At 36.7% G+C, this 21,917-nt stretch overlaps 1 long non-coding RNA gene across 1 annotated transcript in view; it reads right to left on the reverse strand.

Annotated features, from left to right (window-relative positions):
- The window catches only part of LOC124417830, a 123,140-nt gene that overhangs the window by 63,547 nt on the left and 37,676 nt on the right, over window positions 1–21,917 (reverse strand). The window contains exon 2 of the long non-coding RNA XR_006938782.1: window positions 7,728–7,821. This is a non-coding gene — a long non-coding RNA (uncharacterized LOC124417830). The remainder of the gene's footprint in view (window positions 1–7,727; window positions 7,822–21,917) is intronic.

The following is a 21,917-nucleotide window of genomic DNA, read 5'->3' on the forward strand; positions in this document are numbered from 1 at the left end:
AACAACTACAGTGGATGCAAGGCCACACACAGAAGATCAAGATGCAGGCCGATCCCTTCGGTGAATGGTTGGAGGGTCTGTTTGGGGAATTAGAGCCATGGCTAAAACAAATGCTTAAAACGCTTATCGTAGGTTTAGCAATATTCTTGGCTATTATGCTCTGTCTTCCATGCTTTGTTCAGCTTCTTAAGGCATGCTTAAGAAACTTCATAGAGGAAATCTCACGTCAGCAGTACATGTATCAGCGCATTCAGGAGCAATTATAGACGCACTTAGGAATAGAAATAGAGTTAGGATTTGCGTTCGCGTTGTTACGGGTCAGCTTTCTATGGCATGGGGAGGGGGAGATGTTGTAATAGGCGTGATCGGGGTCTCGGGATGTAACGTGTCAGGCTCCTCCCCATGTGTTAGGTACGTGCCACGTGTACCATCCAGTGGGCGTACACGAAGGGTTAAAAGATATATAAGTGCTTGTTAGAACTTAATAAACGCCATTTTGCCGCTCATCATATTGGTGTCACCTCGGTATTTGGCCAAGCCGCAGGCTCCCCTAAGCAACGAACATCACGGTTGCCTGCGAAAGGCAACAGTATGTGGAAGAAAAAAAAAAAAGTGATCCCATACTGTCTCTGCCAGTTTCCAGTTTGGGCTTGTTTTATGACTACATAATTGTATAGGAACTATTAGGTCACATACTGAACCAGTGATAGAGCACAAAGTGAAGGGGCATAGCCAGATCTGGAAGCAGAGGTGGGAGCAATTCAGCTGTGTGACAGGAACGGGTGGACCCAGGGCCCACTCCTCCCTAACCTCATTGAAGAGCTGGCAGTCACAAAAGAAGTAGCTCTACCTGGAGATTGCCTCCTTTGGAGTGTTTGGCAAGCCCAGATCCTTGGAAAGGGGTAAGCAATTCCTTCTTTATTATTGGATTGTAACTGCTACCTTCCTTGAGTGATCTGAAATTGGTTTAAAGCAGCTATATCTGCTGCCTCCTATCCTTACAATAATACATCCAAGTCTTTGTACACATGATGAAGTACCTGCGTGTTGTCTCTGTTTTGCAAATGAAACAGGTATCCCAATGAAACTGCTGCTTACAGGTCGAGAGAAATAAACAACCAAACACTTCTTAAAGATTAATTTCTAAGATAATCCATACAGAAGTTAGAAAATGTCAGAATTATGCAGCCTGTTAAATTTTATGTCAGTGTATTAAGGCACTGCGTTTAATGTCATGCTGTCACATCTCATATTATTCCCGTGGAACCCATCTTGCCCACTCACTAGCACTGGCACACTTTCAGAAAGTCATAGAGCTACAGTTTATTTTGTAGCAGCAGCATAGGGAATTTATCAAATTTTTCAAATGTTTGACTACCAATTTAACAGGATTTAATTGACCCTAAACAAAGAGATGGCCAGTCCCTATGCCTAAATGGCTGTGATATTTATGTAAGTCTTCTTTTAACATGGGTTGCTTCAAGTATTGCAGTAACTATTTCCTGAATTTTGAGCCAAAATAGTTTCATAATTTTGCTTACAGTTCAATTCAAGGGGGTAACAGAAAAAAAGCTTTGAACTGGATTATCTCATAAAATTGATGTGAGGTTCAAATAGAAGTAGCAATATCTAATATAGAGATTTCCTTAAGCTCAAAGACAGAACTGTCCCACGTGCAACAGTTCTACTTTAAACATAGTGTTCATAGGACCAGATACAATTAGTGGAACACCTTGACTCATATGGATAAAAGGCTTATATAGCTTTACATAAGACTAACTTAGAACCAGAATATATAAATTGTAACAATAGAATGACACATAGAGGAAAAATATCACAGCAAGCAGAAGAAAGGGTGGGATGTGAAGCTTGTGTAAAGATTTTCATTACAAAGCACTACTCAGCTTTTTGTTGTTTATTTCTTTATACTGGGATACTATGATCTTCTATCCCTGTTCCTAGTTGGTTTGTGGTATGGAGAAAAACAAGCTGAAGATCTCATTTTTCTCTGATATGCTGTCTGATTAGTCTCCTGCATACCGGTCTCTTAGTAGCAGACACTCCTCAAAATAACTCAGACTTTGAATGGATAGAAGCCTAAAGACATCCTATATAATTTTATTAATCTAAGCATATATGTGGTAACGAACGTCAATCTTCTACTACTCAGACATTTTAAAAATCAGAAAAATAGATATACAGCACATTTTATCTTGTTATTTCAAGCAGACAGAGATTTCCTTTGAACTCTTATTCATGTACAAAGAAATCCTCTGGAGCAGCTATCTGTTCGTTACCATGAAACAAACCAGTATATTAGAAGCAAAGGTCATCACCCCTCATCATCTGACTGTCCCTTGCTGTAACACAGTTCAAGTAAAAAGAGGAGATAATCCCCTGATATCTTTGAATTCGTCGAAGTGCTAGAAAGCAAGAAATCAAGCCAGATCCCTCCCTTATCCCAGCAACATGCCATTAGGAGGGCCTGCTTAGATAAGCAGGAGACAAAGGTAACCTGGTCAAAGGTAGCTTTTTGGTGAAGAATTTGGATGATGTGGTGAAAACCTTAGCTGATAAAAGACTCAAGTAGATGTTCACGTTTATTTTCCTTTGGGAAAGGCTAAGTTTCCCTGATGTTCCTGTCAGGGCATTTATATATTTACATATTTGTGTTGAACTGGTCAGGTAAAATATGGGATTTTTGTCTCCAATCAGAGCAAAAGCTTGATGGGATTCTTAATTGTTCTACTCTTACATGGCAAAATCTGCAGTGAATTCCTATAATTAGACTGACAATGTAAGCATAGCTAGCCTGCTCTTAGTCATCTCTTGAAATTGCTGCATCTCATGTGGTTACCTTGGCAATCCACAATTTATTTTTTAAACACAAGTTTGCCAAAGAGGTGCATGTTCTGTGTTACATTCCAATGACTCCAATAGACCACTAGCAGAATTCATTGTTACTGATGCAGAGTAGACAATGCATATATAAAACAATATGTAAATGTCCTTAGCATTCAGCAAAGTGATTTGTAAAATTTACAAGGATTTGCATGCATTTCTTTGATGCTTCTTAGATTCCTATTGTCCTAGTGCCTTTTTTTCCCCAACAATAATCATTCTACATCAAATCTCACATAATTAAACTGCACAGAGTGGCACTTTCTTTGACACAAGTAACTGTTCATATGCTGCCCCTGGGTAATTAGCCATCATAAACAAAATGATGTGTTAATAGGTTAGCACAGCTGGTATTTGGGGTTGGATCCTGGCTAAATAAGGTCAGCATAGAAAAACATTCCACGAATTACAATGTTTCAGTTCTTAAAATATCCTCTATTAGGAAGGAGATTCTCCACTGCAACTTTATTATCTTTTATCTCCCTCATCTAGATAAAATAAGTGGTGGCTGGGCACTCCTAAAATCTAAAATATTTCATGTACTTATCTGATTGACATACGGATTTTAGCCAGGTTTGTGAACTTAACTGTGAAACTAATTGCTGCCTTGCTCCAGCTGCTGTAATTATTAAATATATATATATATTCAATTCTGTACAATAAATTAACAAAATGTAATGGCATAAAGAAACAAAAGATTTTGTACTATGGAAATATTATCTTAGATTTTGCACTGACTGCAAAAGTCAGTGTTGCAAACTGCTGTGTATTGGTAACATAATATTTGAAGGAGATGGGGGAATAATTACAATTTAATATATTGGAAGGATATTTTCTGAAACCTAGACATAGAGAATCATTATTTCCTACTTGAAAGATAACAACAAAACCACACTGACCTGTAACGTGGGCAACAGGAAGCTCAAAGCTAGCAATGCAGTCAATAATCCTATTTTTGCAGGCAGACATATTCTGCTTATTAAACACCAAGAAACAGAGTGTCATGGTGAACAGAATTCAGCAGGAAAAGATGCTTTTAATATTCTGTAGATCGTAAGTACATGGAGTTCAAGAGAAATAGGAATATCCTTTCTGTCTGAAGGATCGTGTGTGCTTATGCTAGCTGGAAAAGTTATGTTTTCTTAACAGCCTACACTCTCACTTTCTGCATAATAACAAGACACACGTGAATAGCCATGATGTCTAATAGGGACTTTCAGGCAAGGCATGACATTAGCATCAGGGAGAATTGTGAGCAGCAGTATATACCCAGTGCTCATTAAATCGTGTAACTATCCCCAAACCATCAAGAACGGCGTGGCTGACTCAGTCAAACCTCAGTGTCTCCAAAGCTGTCTCAGTATGGTACCAAAACCTTCTGTGTTCTCTACAGTCCATCAAAAAACATAGACCATCTATCAGCTCAGAATATACTCATGTACGTAGTACTGTGTGGAGGCAGGAGTTGATGATCCCTGTGGATGTCTTCCAAATCAAGATATTAGATAATTCTATAATCTACCTTACCAAACACAGCTGCAGGTAAAGTGGTCAAATCATAATATTCAATGCTAAATCAGCAATCACTGATATGTCTTACATTTCTTTCCTGTCTCCACCATGTCTGCTGGTTAAGACACTGCCCCACATCCAGACTTTAGGGAACAGGTAGTCCCTACGGCTTAGTGCAAGCAAAAATTTCCTATCTGCTTTTATTTACAGGATTCCTTATTGTGAAAATATTTACAGTTTCTCACTACATTTTTTTCAACACATTATCTCTCACTCTATATCAACAGACCTCCTGCACACATGCTGATCTGCATGTTGCTCCAAAAATGTTTTCAGGATGGAATTAAGGGGCTACCTCTCCTTCTTCCTGACATTCCCATGTTTGAGATGTATTCCTTCCTTTCTGGCAGAGCCACTGTGCTTACTGAGAACCTGCCCATGTGCAGAAGAAGGAAGGAAGGAAGACAGAAAGAAACTGTCACTTACAGAAATGGACAGAGACATTTTGTAGAATAGAGTAAAAATCTTTCATGACTTGAAAATGAGGAGACACAGGGCAACGGGATGAGAGGAAAAGAATGAGAATCAGGTGACCACATTTGCAGAGAACATCACAAATCTTAATCCATTACTTTTTGATTCTTAAACCCAGATTCCATCTGCTCAAATCTCCATGAAGTATTTGTTTTGCAATGGCATTTTGAAAGACTCTGTAAGATGAGCATTCTTTACTTGTAAGTACAAGCCTAGCGTACAGATTTTATATATTTTTACAACACTCATTGCTTTTCTTTTGATTCTGACTGTAAGTTTCATCAACTACTCATTCAAAGATAAACCCTAGAATACACTAGCATGTATTTTCAATACTTCATAAGACATCTCTGTAAGTCAGAATAATCTAGACATGTATTTGTACATACATATCTATGTTTGCATTTATTGTACTATATATTATTTGTACATCTAGCATCATTTTCTAGAATATACTGATGATTAAATGTGAACAAATCTGATAATTTCTGTTCTTGATTTTCTTAGGATTTTCTGTGTTTCTTAGGTTGTTTTTAGGCTGACCAAAAAAACCACAGATATACTAATGCCGCAATGTAAGAGCTTAGGATTGATTTGCAAACAACTTCATACTGTTAAGCAAATCACTCTGTTTATATCCTTGAATCTGTACATAACAGAACACAAAATCTACTAACACAAATACTGAAATGGATTTGGTATCAGTCTTGGATTTACACAGGATGTGCATAAGACTGACAAATGACAGAAATGTATATAGTTTCACTATAAATCTTCTTTCTCCAGAAAATTCATAATCTCTTCTACCTGAGAATAGTAGACTGTGTGGTTTAGCTGTATGTTGCCTCTGGTTATATTCAGGGAATGATCATATTTTATCATCAAACTCAGATCGTATCTTGTCTTAGTATGTACCTTGCTAAAGCACAATTTCTAAATAACACTAAAGAAATATTTGCTGGTTGTGGGTTCTGGCAGTGTAAAAGCATACTACTATACATTAGCCACCTTTGGGAAAAAATAATAAGCTGATTAAAACATCATAAAATTCATTTACATGGCCAATCTTATGCAATGTACATTGTGATTCTTGCTAACATCCTTTATTCTATCTCTTCAATTTTCTGCTTCTGTACATTTTGTAGCTTCTAGGCCAGTAGTAATAAAAGTATCCTGATTAGTAATAATATGTGCTTTCTTTTCATGTCTTTAATCAATAAATCATCTATGTTTGTACTGGCAGTCATTTTTTTAATAAGCCTAGCATGAATGCAACCACGCAGTTGCAAACATGCATATCTACGTAGTTACAGCAAACTTTTTTACTATCTAATTCTTATGTTTTCACATTCTACATTGCATATACATGGCTATGTTCATACTGTTATACTCCCAGAAGACAGAACATCAAATTTGTGAAATGCCATATTGCAATATTGATGAAGTCTGTTATCTTTTTTTTTTTTTCGTCTACTGCATGACATACATAATAAGCAGGGAAGACCATCACTTGGTTAAAGACACTATGGTTTAAAGACACTCTGGTTGGTCCATCTGAAATAAAGCCAACCCATCTGCCCTGTTTTTAGATGGATACATTTAGACTTATTTCAGAATTTCTTCTGTAGAGCCTTGTGATTTACCTGTAATAGCTAGAAGTATTCATGGAGAACACCATAATGATCATATGAGCTGAAAAGGTACTAAAATTCTAAAATCACCCTTATTTTATATTTATCACTACATTTAAGATTATCAGTTTTTTTCTGACCATGGTCTAACCGGGATTTGCCACTGACATTTGCAGTGAGGTTTTTGCTTCCTAACAACTGATTAACAATACCTATTTCCTCCTGTTTAAGGGGTGCTTAACCAATATTATCAAATGCTAGAAACAGTTACAGTGCCATCACAGAAAGAGACCCTTACTGCTCTCACAAACAAGATATTTTTATGACTAAAGAAAATATTTTGAAAAGACAGAAAATATCTATGCACATGTCACATATTACGCACACCCTTCTTAACTCTAAAATTATTCTCTTTTCCTTTCATGATAGCTCTTTTAGAGCTGCTGCAGTTTTACAGAAACTGTACATGGTACAGCTAGAAGATCAGGTGAGAGGGTTTCAATGACAGCCCAGAGGGAATAGAGTTTATCTGCCTGCAACCTACTGCAGGGAACCTGCTTTAGCAGGGGGTTGGACTCGATCACCAGAGGTCTTTTCCAACCCCAACGATTCTGTGACTGATGGCCTTGCTACATGTGTGCTCTAATACAAACAGAAGCCGAGCTTTCCTCCAAAATACAAATCATTGAAATACATCTACTTGTCAGTGGAGTAACTGTCTGGTAAATGTAGTAAATAACTGCACCTTAACAACTACAGGGAAAGATTCCAGTGAAAAAACATCTCAGAGGCATAATGCCAAATTCCTTGTGCACAATTCTGTGCCTGCTACCTCTACAGTAAGCAGGTTGCCTCTGTGTGGTTACTGCAACGAGACCTCTTTCATAGGAAAGGGAGTAGCAATTACAATTACTTAAGTAGCTCTTACATAACATATAACCAGCAGTTTCCTAGAAAAATTATGGCCGTAAGTAGGCAGCAGAGCAGTAGTCAATCATCTGAAGTTGAACATCATCTCCAGTTTATACAGATGCTTCTAGTTATTACAGTTTGCCTGAGGCAAGTGAGTTTTCAAATTCAGGAGGGACTTTAGCATTGGGAAAAAAAAAAAAAAAGAAAAAAAAAATTAACCAGAGAGGAGAAAGCTACCTGATATTTGTTGATCTTCATGTAAACAAAACATTTCAGCTTGCTCCAGGAGTACAGAACAGCAGGAACAAGGTAACTTTCAGAGTCCTGAAAACTAATACAAAGAATCAATATAAAGAGAGGTATAACATTATTTCTGCATTAGTTAGTGATAAATAGCACTGGTTTTACAGTAAGGACAAACCAGAAAAAAAGACATCTGCTTATTTGCCGGAGTAAATAAAGTTGGTCCCTTCTCATCAGCAAAATAAAATTATTTTGTACTTGTAATAGTTAAATATAAACAGTCTCTGAAATGAGCTAGGCTAGTTGAAAAGCAATTATTAGCTTAAAAAAAATACATTGAAACTATATCTCACAGCTACAACATCAGCACAGAATCACGATTACAGCGATTGATAACAAAACTGGGACTCCACACTGCGTACGTAATATATGCGCACATTTATATTTATGAAGAGAGGTTGCTGTAGAGTGTTTCACGATATTTGTGTTTTTTGTCATTGTACTTCATCAGCCATCTTGTCAGAGGTAGTCTTGAAAGTAATGTGTTTCTTCATTGTCTGCTTTAGATAAACTATCAGAAATATATATATATTATCTACAAATAAGTCATTACACCTTCCTTTCATTTTTCAAGACAATTCAAGAGCACATTTATATTTATATATTATATAAATTAAAATTTATATAATTTTATAATTTACTTTATAATATAAATATATTATATTTAAGTATAAATATATGTAACATAAATATATTATATTATAATAATTAAAATTTTAATTTAAATATAAAATATATATTATATTTATATATTATATTTAATGCAATTTTTAAGGTTTCCTGCCAATAACCTCCCACTGCAGTGAAAGCTGGCAGTCTATACTGAAGTAGCTAGAACTAAGATAGTCTGTTGTTGACTACAATTTTCACAGAAATTACAAAGGCTTTGAATACATTTTTGTACTATCATAAAAAAAATCAGGCTATATCATGAATATGAAACACTCACACAATAGGGCCTCCCTAAGGGAAGGTACTCCTGCTGGGCCCCTTTTTGCTATTCTTAAGCTAGCCTACCTTGCTCAAAGGATGTACAGCATCCTTTGAGAGTAGGGTTCAATTGTATTTTAAGTGAGCTAGGAAAGTTTCTTTAATTATATCTTTAGGAATAACAAAATCTTCAAGGAAAAATGGTTACAGACAGATGTGTTACACCGCTTTGTCCTCAGCTTCTGATAGGATTTATTCTGGGGGAATCTCAGTGCAAAACAAGGCAAATAAAAAGTTCTAATCACATCATTATTGTTGTGTGTTGAAAGCTCATACAAAGGGAAGAGAAAATAGATATTCAATAATATATGCACAGAAATTACAAAGGCAAAAGTGATAGTGGAGGGAGTTGCATGCTGTCAGAATGCCTGATGAGAACTAGATGACTTCACAGAGCTGCTGAACTTCATCATGACACTCACTTGACCTTGGAGGCACTTAAATCAACACTGCCAAGCCTAGAAGAGATTCTACCCTTGCAGACCAGAACCAATTGCTTCAACACGGTAATAAAAATACCTAATGACAGATACTTGCTTTTATTGTATTTCATTGCCTTTTACTGGTCATTACCCTAACTACCTGATAATACAAAAATCCAAGTGGTAAACTGGTAGAAAACTTGGGTTAGGTGAAACGAGTTTGTAATATATCATAGCAAAGTCATCCTTTTGAACAAAAACAAGAGGAAAGATGAAGCAGATGCTACTTATGGAACATCTCCATGCTCTTAAAAAGGTAGACTTAGATCTGATCCATCTCAGTGCACCAGCTTTACCATTTGCTGATTTAAAATCAGGCAAGAAAAGATGAGAATACAAAATGAGAATTCAAAATGAGTTTTGATAGTTTTGTCTAGCTAAAAACTAGATGGACTCCACAGCAGCTGTCACTCAAAGGCTGCATGGTCTTCCCACAGCAAACACTGTCTTGGAATTAGTTTCATCCTGTGAATAAATTTTAACACCTCTTACAGCAGAAACCTTGTTCTCTGTTACTTTTCTTCACAGCCCAGCAACTATGGACAGACTAGAACTATGGGCCAAGGTTGACGGTATAAGTTTCAATAGGGCCAAGTGTCAGGTCCTGCATTTTGGTTACAACAACCCCAGGCAACCCTACAGGCTTGGGGAGGAGTGGCTGGAAAGCTGTCTGATGGAAAGGGACCTTGGCGTACTGATGGACAGTCAGCCAAATATGAGCCAGGAGTGTGCCCAAGCAGCCAAGAAGGCCAATGGCATCCTGGCTGGTATCAGGAATGGTGTGGTGAGCAGGACTAGGGAAGTCATTCTGCCCCTGTACTCGGCCTTGATGAGGCCTCACCTTGAGTACTATGTTCAGTTTTGGGCATCTCAGTACAGAAGGGACATTGAGGTGCTGGAGCAGGTCCAAAGAAGGGCAACAAGGCGTGTGAAGGGCTTGGAGAATACACCCTATGAGGAGAGACTGAAGGAACTGGGGCTGTTTAGTCTGTGGAAAAGGAGGCTGAGGGGATACTTTATTGCTCTCTTCCAATACCTGAAAGATGATTGCAGTGAAAGTGGTGTTGGTCTCTTCTCACTGGTAACAGGTGACAGGATGACGGGAAATGGCCTCAAGTTCCACCAGTGCAAGCTTAGGTTGGATATCAGGAAACACTTCTTTACAGAAAGGTTTGATGAGCACTTGAATAGGCTCCCCAGGGAGGTGGCTGAGTCACCATCCCTGGATGTGTTTAAAAACCATTTGGATGTGGTGCTCAGGGACATGATTTAGAGGAGGGTTATTAGTTAGGGTATTATGGTTAGGTCATGGCTGGACTGGATCTTTGTTGTCTTTTCCAACCTGAGCAATTCTATTATTCTATTAAAAGGCCAATAATTAGCCCTGACCTGTCTGCCTTATTATGTTTGAAGAGTAACGTAAAATCTAAGGTGAACATTTTAAAAGTATTTTTCTCTTTTGCGTCTACCATTCCCAACTTCTGTTTGCTACTTGTTCTCAGATAACGATGCTGCCATCCTTTTGAGTACAGTTCTGCTGGCCATAATAACCTGCTTCAGTTTAAATGTACATGTAATTTATAGACTCATAGATTCCCTTAATTGGTTTGCATTGTACCTGTGGTGAACATTTCCTCATCCATCACACAAGAGACATATTGTACCTGCCCTGCACACATGTCCTTAACAAACTGACTCTTACGGACATAATGCGCCTTGGACTCATGGATCTTTTCTGACAAAGAAAAAAATATTGAATTAGAAACTATTCCTAAGATACTAATTCCTCATTAAATCTATAAAAAACTGTCAGGAAAAAAGAAAAAGGAATAATAAAGTTCAATAGTAGTAGTTATCTTCTGCATATGTACAGAATTCAATTCACTGGTACCCTTTGTATCCTCTCTCCCTCTAAAGGAGATACAAATGTATGTTAATCTTCCTACTTATTGCACCACATTTCTTTCTGATTAACCACCACACTAATCACAGAAACTGCAATTCAGTCCCTGTATCATTTTTATTAGTTTTATATAAAGGTGTTAAATGATGTATTTTTTCTTTCACTCAGAAATGGGCTTCTATTACTAACCTATCAGTTACAAGTAGTAAAACAGACAAGATAGTGAAGACTTCATTATTATAGATCCCAGCATAGTGCTTAATATATAGAAAAACACTTTGTTAGTTGCTCTTCCAATTGAGGGGAAGTAAAATTAGGCTTCACTGACTCCTGAAATATGATTAGCATAAGTACTTTCAAGAACCAAAACTTAAAGCAATTTTTTATACTGTTTTGCTGTCTTGATTCATTTATTTTTGCATTACAGTTGACACATCTTCTGAACCAAAATGCACTTTATTTGGCAGCCACTTATGAAGCATTGGCTCTGTTATTAGACAGGAGGCTCTGAGACAGTGGCAAATAGATTTTGGATGATTAGTCAGTGTCAACAAGATAAGAGTGAAATTAAGAAACAATAAGCACAACATTAACACTGTAAGACATAAAGAAAAAAAATGTACAGAAGCACTTGGAAGTAAATAGCACTGTTCTTGAACTGATAGCTGCAGAAATTATCAGTTCTAATTCATAGACAGCTAAGGTATTTTTGGTTCAAGGATGGTTTTTGAAGTCTGTATGTATTCATTCCTAGTAAATAAATTCTCTCTTTAGTTTCACTTAGATGTGTTAAGAAGTTAAAAATGGTGTTTATTATCCTGTCTGTTGACTTTCTGAAATTCTAGGCTGATTCTAGAAATAAAACAATTCAAGCCCATATCCAACCAAAGAGAAGATAGTAAGCTATATTTGGGACTTTCTTATTATTTCAAGTCCAAATTATGCTATGAAAGCCATATGACAGTATCACAGTGATTTTATTATACTGACCATGCTGAAAAGTCTGAATTCATGACCAGCATGCCGAACTTCCCAAAGGCATTACTACTGATATTGATCTAATAGAATATTATGAGAAATTTTATATTGTTCATAAAAGTTTTATAGGAGGATCAGTAAGATGGATTTGACAAAATTCCTAAGAATCTGTAGATAGATACTTGGAAACGTATAGGAGGTAAATAAAGATAGAAAGGCCAGCTGACTTAAAAATTATGTTCGATTTGCATAGCAGCAACTTCAAACGATATTTATCTCTTTCACCTTAAAAGATCATCTCCCACAGGAAATGGGAAAGTCTGTAGGAGAAAAAACATAGAACAAGAATAGGTCTCCGTTCAAGTAGAGAGTGTAGGAAGTATTGGAATAATCAGAATGCATGAAAAAGGCACAAGCACTGTGATGGCTCCATGTATGAACTTACACAAACAGGAATTTTCTTTAATAACCAGAAGAATCATCCCACAATGGGAATATATCAATGAAAGAGATTTTTAACTGTACCTGCAGAGCCAGATTTAACAAATTCCCCTCAAGGTCCTAGGATAACTTTTGATACACAGATGAAGAAATGTAATAGATGATTTGCAATCCATCTGATATTCCATACTGAAGCCTAGTTACAATGTACAGCATAAAAATTAAAGCAATTTTAACAGGAGTGACTAAAATAAAGGTGGACAGCCTACTACTTATGAACAAAGAGAACAGAACATTTATTATAAAAGAGGCAATAAGCTCAGGGAATTGCTAAACATGTTTAATGACAGAAGTTTTTAAGGAAAGTTGGCATTTCCTCTACAGAAAAAAAAAAAAAACAAAAAAAACAGAAATTAGAGAGAACCTTAGAGAAGAATTGAGATGTGCAGCCAGATTTAGATCTGGATATCCTATTCCATGTTTTTAACTCTAGAGGACATACAGAAAGTGGGAAGTAGAGAAGATTTCATAAGAACTATAGATAAATGCTGTACGTATACGTAGAGAGATCAGTCCAGAATACAAACTGAAGGACGTATCACAGGTGACACCCAGGATATCAAGAAATAGTTACATAAATTAAAGGCTACCCAACACAGAAGACAAGCTATCAAAAATAATTTGATGCAAACTGGAGTCTCTTTTAGACCATTCTTCAGAAAGTAAGTTATGGTCAGGGGAACTGGAGAATTACAGACTAGTCAGTATATTTAAGCTCATGGAAATATAAAAACAATGAAATAGAATCATAGAATCATAGAATCGCTAAGGTTAAAAAAGACCTACAGGATCATCCAGTCCAGCCATTCGCCCTTCATCAATGGTTCTCGCTAAACCTTGTCCCTCAACACAACATCCAGACGCTCTTTGAACACCACCAGGGTCTGTGACTCCACCACCTCTCTGGGCAGCCCATTCCAGTGCCTGACCACCCTTTCAGAGAAGTAGTATTTCCTAATGTCCAGCCTGAATCTTCCCTGGCGCAGCTTGAAGCCATTCCCTCTCATCCTATCACTAGTCACCCAGGAGAAGAGGCTGACCCCCAGCTCACTACAACCTCCCTTCAGGTAGTTATAGAGAGCAATAAGGTCTCCCCTGAGCCTCCTCTTCTCTAGACTGAACAATCCCAGCTCCTTCAGCTGCTCTTCATAAGGTCTGTGCTCCAGACCCCTCACCAGCTTTGTTGCCCTCCTCTGGACACGCTCCAGGGCCTCAATGTCTTTCTTACAGTGAGGGGCCCAAAACTGGACACAGTACTCGAGGTGCGGCCTCACCAGTGCTGAGTACAGGGGGATAATTACTTCCCTGTTCCTGCTGGCCACACTATTTCTGATGCAAGCCAGGATGCCATTGGCCTTCTTGGCCACCTGGGCACACTGCTGGCTCATGTTCAGTCTAGTGTCAATCAACACCCCCAGGTCCATTTCCTCTACAGAGTCTTCCAGCCACTCTGCCCAAGCCTATAGCGTTGCCTGGGGTTATTGCAGCCAAAGTGCAGGACCCGGCATTTGGTCTTGTTGAATCCCATCCCATTGGCTTCAGCCCAGCTATCCAACCTATCCAGATCAATACATGGATTGTGACTAACAAGAAGAAAACTTGAAAGCTATTAATCAAGGTAAAACTGAAAAGCAAATCACTTCAGACAAATCTGTTGTTTTGTTTTTTTTAATCAAGAGGAAAACAGCTTTTGTAAGAGAACTAATGGGAGAAATGTGTATTTTGTCTTCAATACCTCTGAAACATTCTTAACTTTCTTATAGCAAGTTAATTTGCACTAACTTACATAACAACAGTAAACTCAATAAAATGTTGGAAAAACTGTCATACATAGTTCTTTACCAAAATGGAAGGTCAGATCAAGTCAGTGTGTATGGGGTTCTGCAAGCTCCAAAATCTTCAAGATTTTCATTACTATTGCAAAGGGGAGAATAAACAGGGGTTACTGAGTTGGAAGATCATATGTTTCTAGAACGCACTAGATCTATACTAGAAAATAACTTATTCATAAGAAATTGGAAAAATAGCCTAAGTAAAATGCAGTTCAACAGGAAGTGTTCTTGGAGGTATAGTCAGCCACATCAATAAAAGATGAAAAATTAATAATGAAGCAAACAATTCAAAAGAAAAGACTGTTTGTAATATCAGACCACAAGTTAAATATATCAATAATGACATAGTAGAAAAGACAAATATCATCTCAGAGTGCAAACAGAGGTGTAATTTACATTACATGAAGTAATACTCATTCACTAAGTGCAGTATCAGCAAGGTCTCCACTTGAGAAATGTGTTTAGTTTTGCTGTTGCTCTTTAAGAAGAACAGTTACTAACTGGAGATGGTCCTGAAGAGAGCAAATAGATTGATCAGAAGCTTAAAAACCATGACCACTGGGAAAAGACTGCAACGAAGGAGTAGGCAAATCTAAGCAAGTGTAGTCTTTTAAATGAATACAAAATGCAAGTCCTAAAAAGGCTAAAAATACTTGCTTCAAGCAGGAAGAAAATTGTGCGTTCTCATTTTGAAGTGTAATTATAGATAGAAATAATAGTCTTAAATGGCAGAAAGAAACACCAGAAAACCTTTCTAATAGTACTAGGGACAGAGCATTTGAGTAAATAAGCTATGGGTGATGTAGAGCTGTAAGCACTAAAAAAATTTAAAAGCGCCTTAGGCAAGTAGCTGACATTAATGGCACTGTAACTGAAAAGCATAGAAACCACTAATTTTCCTTCCAATTGTATGATTTCTTTAATATGTAATAAAAATGTAACACTATGTAGAGACCTAATCTCTCTCACATAGCAGATATTGAAATGATATTGAAATGATTTTTTATTATCCATGTCTTGATTCTCTTGACCTATCCAATATATCAAAATACTGTGAATTTATGGCTAAAAGTAAGGACTTCTATTGTTCTTTTCTTTTTTCTATCAAGTGGAACGTAGATCATCCTTAATAACTACAATACCATCTCAGTCTTAAGTGTGTACACATTTAAACCTTCAGCCAAACAACATTTCACTTCTGTAGCTCAATATATCACATCTCTAGCTGAAAAAACTGCTTCTGTGCTCATCCAAGCATGTAAAATTCAAATCAATTTTTTCCAGCCTTTAAAGTAAACTGAGGGTGTGACAGTAACATTACTCAGAGAAGATGAACTACCACTATCATTAAGTGAAACATTTTGATACCTGTTGAGCTAAGTTACGGATGAAAAAATGAATCTGTGGTGTTCATTATATCACAAGGATATAAAAAGACATAAGATGAGAGGAAGTTTTAGGCTGTAAAAACAATGCTAAGAATGGTTTTTACAGACATAAATAACTTACATGCTCGGTGAGCTGCTACAGAAACAGCTCAATGTTGTATGCTATCCTGCATGTCCTTTCAAGTCAATACAGATCATATGACTCTGACAGCTTTCAAGAAGGAAGGAAAGCTTCATTGAAATAAGGAAAACATCTACAGATATACTCAGAAAATTAAAATATGGCCAGTGAGCTTTGCTGCCTTAGTTTTTTAGGTACTCAATTTGAAACCTCAGAAGAGTCGCACTATACTGCAAAGTACTGATCGTTTCCCATCCTACACAAGATTACATTTGTAGTCCTGAGAATATATTGGTTTACTCCAGCAGGCAGCTCAGCACCACCCAACCACTCACTCTCCCCAGATTGGATGAGGCTGGAAAGGTAGAAGCATGAGAACAAAAGCTACACAAGCCAGGAAGTAATTCATTCACTGCATTCCATCAGCAGGCAGATGTTAAGCCACTTCCAGGAAAGCAGGGCCCATCTTGTGTAATGGTTTCTTGGGAAGATAAACACTATCGTTCCAAACATAATTTCCTCAGTATGACACCATAGTGCATAACACCCTCCTTGTCGGTTTTGGGTCACTCCTTGTGCATTCCCAGCCTCCCCACTGGCAGGGCACCACAAGTAGAAAAGTCTTTAACTCTGCATAAGCACTGCTCTGCAAGAACTAAAGCATTGGTGAGTGACCAACATTATTCTCATCCCAAATCCAAAACACAGTACCATACTAGTCACTAGGAAGAAAGTTAGCTCTATCCCATATGAAACCAAGACAGCTCTGTTTTGGATTTATTTTATGAAAAGAGCACCGCAACCTATTGCAAAAGCAGAATCAAGCAAAAGCTTATGCTAAAGAGACCATACAGAGCATCTCTCCTGTCCTTGTCACTGTGACAAGTATGAAAATTGATATCAAGGATTTATTAACCCATAGTAAAGAAGAGTAACAAATTATTATATGAAAACTAATTCTCTTTTGTAGATATTTTCCTTAGATGATATTAGCAAAAACATAAGATGTTGTGTAAAGTATAATTACCTTCTGTTGAAATACAAACAACAGAGATTTTGAGTAGCGTCTATTACTAAGATCTTATTTGCAAACATAATATACAGTGTTATGCACAGGATAGAACAGAAAATTATAATTGTATTCTACCAAAACAATTGAAGTGAGTTATATTTGTACTCTCACAGAAAACAACACATGAAAGGGATGGAAGAACCAGTTTCTGAATTTTTTCAACGTTATGTGCAGAATTTTACTGGTCAGAAAAAGTTTTCTGTGAATGTTAAGGCTATATCCAAGATTTTAGTAGATAGCATCCTCTCATGCTGAGAAACTTTGCAGAGACTTTTAAACATTTTAAAGAGAGATTATAATGATCAATTACAATTTAAAAAATGAAGTCTTTGAGAAACATAATTGAGAATACTCTCCAATAAGTATCTGTAATAACTATCTAACAATACGACATGAACTACAAAGTAAATATTATAAACTGTGTTATTAAAATTACATACTCATGAAGTCCTGAAATCCACACCATGCCAAGCAATAATTGATAGTGCAAAGAATCACAGTCCAATTCTTTTTGAATTCACAAGGCTAACAAGAAGCACCTTATTTCCCCTAACTCCCACACTCCTCCTCTCTCTTAGGTACTAAAAGTCAGACTTTTTTTCCTGAATAGATTTTAATACAGCAGATCTTAGTAAACAACCTTACAGTCTCTGAATGATATCAATTTACAGTTGCTCCAAAGACAAAATTGTTCTATGTTCTTGAAAATTTGAGATATTGACATCACAAGAAGAGTAAATAATTATACTGCAGATGAAAGAGGATTGCCCATGCCAGGAAAATAAATGTTAACTATGTTTTACTTGCTTTTTACAATGAATGTGGTTTAACAGAAACATATGCAAACGGTGATTTTATGTCTTTTGAGATATGTAAACATGTAACAGTGCATTGGAAATATTACTGTCAAGATGTATTACAAAACAATAACGTATGCATTAGAAGAGGTATACAATATTCATCAGAGCCTTTATTCTAAGTCTAAGAGCAGCCAGATAGCATTGCAGAGGGCACACTGAGCTAGAGGGCTTATGAAGTCCCTGCTAAATTGAACAACAGTGACAGCTTCTTCTAAGGAAAGCCTCATGAAATAGGTGTTTAAATTTTTATTCAAAGAATCAGAAGCCATTCTGATCCAGAAACTCCTATGGGAAGTCATCTGCCTAAATGTGCTTAAATGAATTAAATCAGTTAAATAATCTGAATCCAAATGACACTACAGAATGAAAAATCTTCTCCGGCAAGAAACATAAAGAGATGACTTTTTCAAATGGAAAGATAACGTCTAGTTATTGGAACACAGCTCAAAACACTGTGCTGGCCAACAAATACAAAGGTCAGTCTGGAAGTAATAATTCCAACTTAATTCCTTGGAAATCACAATAGATATAAAGAGCAAAATAACAATGATATAACAAATTCTCAGCTACAAAACGTTATTTTTTTAACCCAGACACCACCATTATCCATGCATTTTCACTAGCAATGAACAAGTACCTGCATGCTGTGCTTGTAAAAATCTTCATGGCCTTTCAGAACGTGGCTTGTCCTTCATGACATTGTCATCACTGCTGAGATGCACCACCCACCACCTCACTGTGCTCACATACACTGTTTGGTCTCCATCAACATTCAACAAGTATCAGTGAATATCTCCAGGTGCCATTTTTTTCTGCACACAAGAATTCAGCGACAGACCTTTGCTTCAGATGGACTTTCATGTCAGACATCATTCTGTCAGAATTAAACTGCCTTTCTGCTGCGATCTGTCAAAGAGCAACAAAATGTAACAGAATACTGGTGGGAAGGTTCAGCCTCTACCATCATATCACAAATATCTATCTCTGACACTGTGGACCAATGTAATAAAATAGGAGGCATTACTTTCAGAGCAGCCCTTGTACATTTTAAACATAGGTTCCAAGTTGCTTTTAGACAGATTATAAAACCTTTAATTAAATTGTCCCCATAAATTATCACACTCTATCTGTGATTCTGCACAACAAAAACACAAATCAGAGGATCTGAGTTAACTGACGACCAAGGGATGATAAACTGATTCGGGAGAACAAAAACTAAGCAGGTTCACGGGAGAATCTGATGCAGCAATTTGACAGAATACAGACATGAAGTCATGGAGACCATGGGAGACAAACAGCAGAGGCAGAGAAAGAAAGAACACAAATGAAAAGTTGTGCTAGTGCAGGCACAGAGAAAGGGAAGAGGATGTCATATTTTTATAAGAGATGATCCTTCTTGCATGCATTTTTGTGTGTGTGTGTGTGTGCATCAGTGGAATTTGTCACAAATTTGGAAAGCTCTGTACAAAAATATTTTTCAGCCTTAGGGAGGAATTACTACACAGTGATGTCAGTGATCCTCAACTTTTCTTTCCTTCATATGCCATAATGTTTACCAAATATAAATATCATAACTTGTAGAAAAATGAAGTACATTTTTCCAACCAAACTTGGAACAGGGAACAAAAGGAAATAAAGAATATAAATTAAATTAACTTACGTACTTCTATTCTTTACTTGATACCTCCCTTTACTACAGATAAGGAAAATACTTTTGTCTTCTATTTATTGCCATAGCTCCAAGCATTATTTTGTTTTTCTTTATTTAAACAAGAATAAGACAGAAAATATTTGCTTATTATGTAGTTGTATCATGCTTTGCATCATGAAATCACAATGGGAATGTAATCGTGTTATCTTTGTTCAGTGCAGCATTACACTTAATTATCATCATTGAAAACATTCTATAATGGAAATAATAGAAATTAGAAGTATATTCTTCCATATTTCTTACAGATTTAAAGTCAACTTAAAAGAAAGTTGAAAGTTCTCATAGAAATACTTAACTCCTCACAGTGCACAAAATAGGCCATGTATGTGAACGTATTTGTAATATATTTTCAGGTATTTCATAGCCTTGCTGTCTGAAATAATAGCACTGAGGATCCTTAATGAAAACTCATTCAAAAACATTCTCAAAATGCACATTTTACATTTTTCAGGTATCTAAGTATTTGTTGTCAGGTATTTGTTATAATTCACTATCCTCCACATATATAAGTATGGCTGAATTTTAGTTCTGTATTGTCTAACACAATATGCTAAATTCACAGTAACTTTAAATAAATAGATAAGAAATTTGTGTTCTGAGCATATGATTGTGGTTTCTTTACTTCTTTTGACTTCCTAACTGCGCTCCAAGCTGTACAGTACACAGCCTGGGTGAATTTTTGAAGTTCTTCAGATAAATGAACATACAGTTTCATTACAACAGAGTCAAACACATAATGAAAAAATATTTAATATCTTAAAAAGTATCATTCCACAACTGCCAAAGGGCAGAGTTTGGAAAAAGTTATTCCATTTTGCATATCTGCCATGCCTTGGAGACTGAAGTTGGAAAATCACTTAACTATATTGACTTATAGCTCTAGCTAAAATTCTTGATTTAGGGGATTTGGTGAATTTGGTAGTTAAATAAAAATATACTCCTCATCTACATTTCCTGTATGTTATGAAAACTGATTACTACTGGATAGAAATCTCAGAGCAAGTACACTTCTTCTTATTCCCAAACACAAATCCTTTGTGGCTTAACCATCACCCGAGCAGATCAGCTTCAATTACCTGTACCCCAAAACATAAATATTCAGACCACAAATTTTTTAGAGACACATGCAGCTGAGTGTTCTGGTGATTTGGGATTATGGCTGCATAAAATAGTAGGCATTCAGCAGTACTTTACTAGAAAAAATGAAATGCATAGAGAAATGACTACATACGATTAAGTGAAGCACTCTTATGCTTCACAGGTATTGTTTATCTTGTTTCTGGCTGCTGAGAGTGAATACACTAGGACCTAGCAAGGAAATAGGTAGACATAAAGTAGCTACAGCCTTAATCAAAAATGGTCAGTGAATGCAGACTATGAAACAGGCTGTTTCTTTCATAGAATAATTGACAGAAAAGTTTTGAAAAACATGAGTAATTTAAAAGAATTCCAGAATAGCCTCAGAATAGCACATTGTAAACAAGTTTACAATCCCTTTTTTTTTTTTTTTTTTTTTGAGTCAGATACATACTACCTGATTAATTCTTGGCATATTGTAGCACAGCCCTGGAAAGGACTTGGGGGCACTGACACATGAAAAGCTCAACATGGGTCAGAAGTGCACTTGCAACCTGGAAAGCCAGTAGTACCTGGTCTGAATCAAAAGAAGCATGACCAGTAGGTCAAGGGAGATGATTATCTCCATTTATTACATTCTTGTGAGACCCCGCCTGCAGTACTGCATTCACTCTGGGGCCCTCAATGTATGAGGACAGAGACTGTTGGAGAGAGTCCTGTGAAGGGCTACAAGAATGAACAGAGAGCTCAAGTGTATCTCCTATGAAGAGAGGCTAAGAGAGCTGGGGTTGTTTGACCCAGAGAAGATAAGGCTCCAGGGAGACTTAAATTACAGCCTTCTGGTACATAAAGTGAGAATGGGAATGGATGTTTTATCAGTGATTGTAGTAATAGGACAAAGGATTTTTAACTAGAGGAGGGTAGAAATAGATTAGATATAAGGCAGGCATTCTTCACTATATGAAGAGTGAGGCAATGGAATGAGTTGGCCAGAGAAGCTGTGGATACCCCATCCCTGGAGGTGTTCAAGGCCTGGTTGGATTGCGCTTTGGTGAATTTGATATTGTTGAAGTTTTCTCTGCCCTTGGAAGATAGGTTTGGAACTAGATGGTCTTTAAGGTCTCTTCCAACTCAAACTATTTTAAGATTCTAAGATATTGTTACCTCTTACTGAAGTAAAGAAGACGTGAATATAAGCCAAAGGATATT

Source organism: Gallus gallus, chromosome 3, assembly GCF_016699485.2.
Source record: "Gallus gallus isolate bGalGal1 chromosome 3, bGalGal1.mat.broiler.GRCg7b, whole genome shotgun sequence".
NCBI lineage: Eukaryota > Metazoa > Chordata > Aves > Galliformes > Phasianidae > Gallus > Gallus gallus.